This window comes from Giraffa tippelskirchi, chromosome 9 (genome assembly GCF_054371585.1).
Source record: "Giraffa tippelskirchi isolate mGirTip1 chromosome 9, T2T-mGirTip1v1.2.pri, whole genome shotgun sequence".
Lineage (NCBI taxonomy): Eukaryota > Metazoa > Chordata > Mammalia > Artiodactyla > Giraffidae > Giraffa > Giraffa tippelskirchi.
Window position 1 is genome coordinate 87,810,079 of NC_137283.1, and position 8,302 is coordinate 87,818,380.

An 8,302-nucleotide genomic window follows, 5' to 3' on the forward strand; every position below is an offset into this window, starting at 1 on the left:
TCATGGGGTCACAAAGAGTCAGACATGACTGAGCAACTAACACACACACACACACACACACATAGTTGATTAACAATGTGTTTGTTTCACATGTACAGCAAAGTGATTTGGTGTCTTTTCAGATACATGTTCAGATACACGTGTCTGTTCTTTTTCAAATTCTTTTCCATTTTTTTAAGGCCAAGCCTGAAGTAAATTTTTCCACAAATGTCATGTGAGATGGAGAATGCATACTTGCAAATTGCTTTCCAAACAAGCATGGTAAGCAGTTCCTCCAGAAGGCACGGGACCTTTGACCCCATCATTCCTGAGCTGCAAGGCCCTGCTCTGGGTACTGGAAGCTCTGGCAAAGGGGAGGTCATTAAGTCCCCAGAACCTCAGGAAGAGATGTACAAAACAAACCACAGATATGAAATAAATGCTATTAAGAGGAGTATCAGAGACCAGCTTCAAAAGCTGAAAATATTTTCTGAACTTCTGCCATCTGATTCTGCAATAGTCATCCAATTTGTTACAGTTGTTGGTTTATAAGACTTTTCTTGTAATATTGATAACCCCTTCTTCTATTCTCCCCTCAAACTTTTATCAAACTCAAGCAAATTTTTGTCTTGTAACTTAATTTATAAAAGCAATACATGTGTACATCCTTACCTGTCCTCTGCATGGCCTAGCCCTGGCTCTATTTAGCAAAGCAAGTGGAACACAATAGATGCTCAATAAATATTTATGTGCTAGATGTATGAAGAAATGCAGGAAACTTACAAATACTGACAAACAGAATTTGAGAGACACACACTCTTTACACATGCATTTGTACATTTGTACACAGTCAAATCTTATTCCATAAATATATTTTCTATTTATATTTTGAGTTGTCTGTTTCTTTTGCTATAGAAGGGAAAGCCGATGAGACTTGTTATTTACTGAAAATGGGATTTGGGGAAGTTTTCAACGATATTATCCTCCATTATAAAAAGGGACAGAAGGGAGACAAGCTGCTTCCACAAGTTTACACATCGCTGGAAACAAATCTAAGCTTTCTAACTGCCACTAAAAAATTCCTCCACTCTGCTATGTAGGTCAGTGTAAGACAGTTGATAAAGCTTTATAGTCCAACTAGAACGATTTAAAAAACTGAAAGGACCCAGGTAAGTAAATAATAAATGTTCACCTTCATTTGCTATTACACGGGGTAAACATGCGTCATGACATAATTTCTTTGCTCAGTGGAAGAGGGATTTATGCCTTTATGTTGCCAAGCTTGTTTCAGGGGCTGTTGGAGTTGAGTTTGCAGCTCTGGAAGTAAATGAGGAGTCTGTCATTGAGACTCCCCGGAAAGTCCTCATTAGCAATATAATTTAGCAAATACGACATTGACATCACTGTACCAGCCCCAGGTTGGCATATATGCCATTCCAGTAAATCACCTCCTGCACACCCTGTGCATGATCAGGCCTGGGATTGTTACCCAGAGACTCTAGAGGGAAAGAATCTAGAGTTTAAAGTTTCACTTGGCAGACTATCATAAAATGTTTTTACAGCCGTCTACAGGGAGCCACAAAGGGCCGCAACAGGACTTGAGTTCAAATCACAGTCAATTTCTGATCATGGACCTCCACGTTATTTGTGCACTGCATTATCCTTACCTTTGGCAGAATTGTCCTTAGGTAAAACAAAACAGAGAAATAAAGACAGTTTCCCATCTAATCATTTCTTCAACAAATACGTATGAAGCACATATTAGATGCCAAGCATTGTCTCAGTGTGATGATCCTGCAGACAACAAAACTGAGCTCCTGCTCTCACGGGTCCTAGTTTATTAGGCAGATGCAATAAATAAATGAATAAAAATACATAATATGATACTGGATCACCATAAATGCTATGATAAAGACAAAGAAGGATGAGGTGATGGGAGTGACATTCCAGGTAGAGCTCTCTATAGGAGAGAAGGGAGTGAATTGAGGGGCCAGCCTTGGGCTGTCTAGAGGCAGAAGCTCCAGGCAGTGGGAAGAGCAGGTGCAAAGGGATCCGGGGCAGGCTTGTACAAGAGCAGATGCAGGCAGGGGATGTGCAAGGACCAGTAAGTGTGTCAAATAGAGTGAGCAAGGGGTTGAGTGTGTGAATTGTGTCAGAGAGACACCCAGGGGAACAATCACGTGGGGCATGGAGACCCCAGGGAGGACTTTGGATTGGTCAGTGCATTTAGAGTGTTGTCACAAAAGAGTATCAGAATCCGCATTGCTTTTTAAAAGGATCCTCTGGGTATAGTTTAACACATACACTAAACTATGTGTGTGTTGAGTCTGGGAGGGACACTAGAAATAGAAATGGGAAAACCACATAAGATTACAGAAATCCTCCCCAGAGTTGACTGGTTTGGACCAGAAAGGATTTCTGGCTGGGTTGGATACAGGATGGGAAGAGAGAGAAAAATGAAGGATAACTCTGGTAAAGAGCCTCATCACCTGAGCAGGACCACAGTTATTCTCATGTGGGGAGATCAGTTCCAGCACCCTTCCCCCCACCCTGTGAATACCAAAATCCAAGGATGCTCGAATTCCTCATGTAAAACAGCATACTATTTGCATATAAGCTACACACATCCTTCTGTATACTTTAAAACATCTCTAGGTTACTTGAAATACCTAATATAATGTAAATGCTATGCAAATAGTTACCAGAGTGTGACAAATTCAAGGTTTGCTTTTTGGAACTTTCTGGAATTTTTTTTTCTGAATACTTTCAATCTGTGGCTGGTTACGTCCACAGAGGCAAACTCCAAGTTTAGAGGGCTAACTGTCTTTATTAAGATGGGAAAGACTGTGAGAGAAGCAGGTTTGGGTGAATGTGAGCAGGTAATCCAGAGGCCAGTGGTAGACTGACGAAGTGTGAAATCTTCGGAGAAGCCCTCTTAATAAAGGTGATTATGATGGCAGATAGGCACTTTGGACACTGCTCCTGTACAAAAGACATCAAGAGGGAAAAGGCCCAGTAAGACTATCTCACAGTGTGGGGTGTTGGGAGCCCTGGCTGCTGTCATAGGCGCGGACAACTGTTAGTACTGCTGCTTCGTTGAAGGGCCGGTGACTGGGGGATACTCATGTGCTCAGCCTCCTGCAATAGTAGAACCCCCCGGGGGCGGGCACTGAAGGCAGACAAGGTGACTGGCAGGCCTTCTAGCAGCCCAAGAATGCCGAGACCAACTATGTGGTTTGGGGGACTGGAAAGGAAACCAACCCAGAGAATCCCACACACTGGATTCTATCTGATTTCTACTTAGCAGTGTGCACTTCCCTCATCTTGCTGTTCATGTCCTACTGCAGCCTCCGAAAACACTGCTTAGATCGAAAAGCAGTGAAAACACTGGTTTGAAAATCCGATTGGAAAGATGAGCTTGGATATCCATGGTGAAACATCGGTGAGTGTAGACAGAAGTGCCCCCTAGAAATAAGTCTCTGGAGATCTGCTCAAGTTACTTGAGTAGCAAATAAGGTTTCAGCAGAAGCAAAGGAGCTATGAATTGAAGATGAAGAGTGTGTAGCCTTCATAGAGATATACCCACAGAAAAAAAGAACGAGATCATGCCATTGGCAGCAACATGGGTGGGCCTAGAGATTACCATACTAGGTGAAGCAAGTCAGACAGAGAAAGACAAATATCATGTGATATCACTTACATGTGGAATCTTAAAAAAAAGGTACAAATGAACTTATTAACAAAACAGAAACCCACAGACATAGAAAACAAGCTTATGGTTACCAAAGGGGAACGGGAGGGGGAAGGGACGAATTGGGAGTTTGGGATTAACAGATACACACAACTGTATATAAAACATAACCATCAAGGACCTACTGTATAGCACAAGGAGCTCTACTCAATATCTTGTAATAACCTATAAGGGAAAAGAATCTGAAAAAGCATATATATATTCCGTTATATATATTTAACTGAATCACTTTACTGTACACTCGAAACTAACACAATATTTGTAAATCAACCATACTTCAATTTAAAAACATTGTAATCCAAGCAATCATTTTTCTTACCCTTAAAAAAAAACGGGTACATGAGATGGGTCCAGTGTATAAACTGTACAAACAGAACAAGTTAGGTTTTTGTCCAAAGCTAAGCCGTGAACTTCCAGATGTTCAAGCTGGTTTTAGAAAAGGCAGAGGAACCAGAGATCAAATTGCCAACATCCGCTGGATCATAGAAAAAGCAAGAGAGTTCCAGAAAAACATCTATTTCTGCTTTCTTGACTATGCCAAAGCCTTTGACTGTGTGGATCACAATAAACTGTGGAAAATTCTGAAAGAGATGGGAATACCAGACCATCTGACCTGTCTCTTGAGAAACCTGTATGCAGGTCAGGAAGCAACAGTTAGAACTGGACATGGAACAACAGACTGGTTCCAAATAGGAAAAGGAGTACATCAAGGCTGTATATTGTCACCCTGCTTATTTAAATTATATGCAGAGTACATCATGAGAAACACTGGGCTGGAAGAAGCACAAGCTGGAATCAAGATTGCCGGGAGAAATATCAATAACCTCAGATACACGGATGACACCACCCTTATGGCAGAAAGTGAAGAAGAACTAAAGAGCCTCTTGATGAAAGTGAAAGAGGAGAGTGAAAAAGTTGGCTTAAAGCTCAACGTTCAGAAAACTAAGATCATGGCATCTGGTCCCATCACTTCATGGGAAATAGATGGGGAAACAATGGAAACAGTGTCAGACTTTATTTTTTTGGGCTCCAAAATCACTGCTGATGGTGATTTCAGCCATGAAATTAAAAGACGCTTACTCCTTGGAAGGAAGGTTTTGGCCAACCTAGATAGCATATTCAAAAGCAGAGACATTACTTTGCCAACGAAAGTCCATCTAGTCAAGGCTATGGTTTTTCCAGTGGTCATGTATGGATGTGAGAGTTGGACGGTGGAGAAAGTTGAGCACCGAAGAATTGATGCTTTTGAACTGTGGTGTTGGAGAAGACTCTTGAGAGTCCCTTGGACTGCAAGGAGATCCAATCAATCCATCCTAAAAGAGATCAACCCTGGGTGTTCATTGGAAGGTCTGATGTTGAAGCTGAAACTCCAATACTTTGGGCACCTCATGCGAAGATTTGACTCATTGGAAAAGACCCTAATGCTGGGTAGGATTGAGGGTGGGAGGAGAAGGGGACGACAGAGGATGAGATGGTTGGATGGCATCACCGACTTGATGGACATGGGTTTGGGTAGACTCCGGGAGTTGGTGATGGACAGAGAGGCCTGGCGTGCTGCAATTCATGGGGTCGCAAAGAGTCAGACACGACTGAGCGACTAAACTGAACTGAAGCCTGTGGAAAATATTACTGCAAAGTCAAAATTAAGGCTAAGAAATGATCTCCAGTCAAGACTGATCTAGGGGCTTTCCTGGTGGCTCAGTGGTAAAGAATCTGCCTACCAATGCGGGAGACATGGGTTCAATCCCTGGTCTGAGAAGATCCCACATGCTTCAGAAACACTAAGCCTGTGGGCCACAGCTATTGAGCCTGTACTCTAGAGCCCGGGAGCCTCAACTGCTGAGCCCACACACCGCAACTACTGAAGCCCAGAGCCCAGAGCCTGCGCTCTGCAAGAAGAGAAACCGCTACAATGAGAAGTCCTCCCACTGCAGCCAGAGAGCAGCCCCCTGGCCGAAACTAGAGAAAAAGCCTGTACAACAATGAAGACGCAGCACAGTCAAAAATAAATAAATAGATACATAAAACTATAAAAAAGAAAAAATTGATCTAAATGATGATACAACTGGCCTAAAACAGAGGTGTTTGTGGGATGCCGAAGTTAACTGTGACTCAAGATCTTGTTACCAGGGGAGAAAGAAGAATCTGAAATACAGTCAACCGTTTCCAAGAATCTCTCTGCAATTCTTCCATCTGTAAAGGCCAGAGAAAACTGAAATGTACCTGAGGAGTGAACTGGCCCAAATACAGCACCTGTGGATTCTGTGTTACCAAGTAACATTTCCCAGCTGCCTGCAACATACACAACTAGGAAGGAGTCAGAGGAGAAGAGAAAGGCTTCAAAACTGACTCTATACCACCACCTCCAGGAGGCCGTGGAAAACCTGTAACAAAGGAGGATGCCTCTGGCCGTAAGGCTCAGACTCCTGACCATGGTCAGCTCTGAGGCCAAGTGCTCAAGCCAGGCTTCCCCCGGACCAGAAGAAAGGATCTCGCGCACCCGTCGTCCTAAGTCAGCCAGCTACATCTCGCTGAAGACCTTGCTTGATGCAAAAGACTTTCTACAGGATCTGGAATTTGTCCCATCTGATGAAAAGCAAAAGCAAGGCTGCCACTGAGAAAATGAAACTGTAATTCAGAGCAAGAAAGAGCGGATACAGTCAGAGGGCGTGACAATGATTGAGCTCTTCATGGAGTGGTAACCAGCCCTGTAAGTGCAGGTCTTAGGAGTAGAGGGGCCAGGCTGTAGCACTTTGGGTTCAGGGTCCCTCCTGGCAGTTCAAAGATTGGCTGTGGCTTTTGCTTGATGGTTCACTAGTTGATATATTTGCTAAAGGTAAGAACTGTCTCAAGGATGACGGAGTTTGTCTGGATCCAAATGTTCAGAAATAGGATGCAGCAGTACTGGAACTCAGCTATCCCAAACGTCCTTGGGATAAATCACTTTTCTTGCAATTCTGAGAAAACTTTAGAGCTTCACGGTAAAGTATACATCCCACTTGAGATTCTGAATTGGCTGGTCTCTCCTTTGTTTGGAAATTGGGATTAAGAAACATAGACATACCTTGACCTAAAGGCTATAAAGTCAAACTTTTGTTTTACCCTTTTAATTTTTATTTATTTATTTATTTATGCATGTTTTCGGCCATGCTGTGAGGCATGTGCGATCTTAGTTCCCTGACCGGGGACCGAACCTGCGCCTGCTGCAGTGGGAAGCGTGGAGTCTTAACCACTGGACCAACAAGGAAGTCCTGAGTCACGTTTTATTAAGTGACTGAAAACTTAAATAAGATGAAGTTCACAGATTGCTCTCTTTACCGGACCTAGTTTAACCCTTTGTGGAGAACTTGGATGAACACACTTAGTTTCTGTGATTTTTCTCTTTTTCCATTACCTCCTCCAATCCTTTATTTCTTCACCCTCCCAGAAGTCCCTCCCCTCCTCCCACCCCTGGGTTGGGGGCCTGACACAGAGTAGATCCTCCTCCCTAACTACGGTCTGTGTGATGCTACAGGGAACGGAGGTGCAGTTTGCAAAGCAAGATATTATTTGTTATTCTTATTGCAAGCTTTGCAATGACCATGATGCCATTTAGAAGATGTTGGCATCACCCCTGGACCATAGACTAACCTCTGAATTATCAGTGTCTAATCACAGAGCAGAGTTGCAGTGTCATAAATGTCACCACACTCCACGGCTCTGATATATGCCCTTATTAAGCTCGAGGACAGGAAATTTAAATATCAGGGTTGAGCTTCTGAGCAAGCATGCCATTTCTATTGACCGCCTAATGAAAATGTATGGCATTTAACAGTGAAAAGATAAGTTTACCTGGGGCTCCCAGCTGCCATAGCTGTGTTCATGCCATTGCCAAGAAAGGCTTTCACCATACGTTTAATTTTAAGATTCTCCTGTTACCAGGCGGAAAGGGGCAAGGCATAAATTGAGAGATTGAGATTGACATATACACGCTACTATATATGAAATATACACAGTCCATAGTGTCTCAAAGAGTTGGACACAACTGAAGCAACTTAGCACGCATGCATATATAAAACAGGGACTTTCCTGGTGGCTCAGTTGTAAAGAATCCACCTGCAATGCAAGAGATGTGGATTCGATCCCTGGGTTGGGAAGATCCCCTGGAAGAGGGCATGGCAACTCACTCCAGTATTCTTGCCTGGAAAATCCCACAGACAGAGGAGCCTTGTGGGCTACAGTCCATAGGGTCGCAGAGTCAGACACAAAGCGACTGAGCATACACGCACACATATTTAAAACAGACAGCTAATAAGGACACACTGTATAGCATAGAGAACTCTATTCAATGCTTCGGGTATGTGTATATGTAGAACTGATTCCCTTCGCTGTACACCTGACACACAATACTGTTAATCAAGTATACTCCAATAAAAGTTAATTCTAAAAATTACTTGAAGAAAGCACAGGAAGACTGAGGACATGTTGGGGACTTTCATTCTTCAATAAAGATTTAGACACTGGTAAGCATCATAAGAACATTGACAGATGAACTGTAAAGGCCAAAGTAAAGGGAAAATGAAACCTTTGGGT

The 8,302-nt window shown here is 42.9% G+C and overlaps 1 pseudogene; it reads left to right on the forward strand.

Moving 5' to 3' along the window:
* The first annotated feature begins 258 nt into the window (after positions 1–258).
* LOC145521889 (parafibromin-like) lies at positions 259–6,741 on the forward strand (annotated as a pseudogene).
* The last annotated feature ends 1,561 nt before the right edge of the window (positions 6,742–8,302 follow it).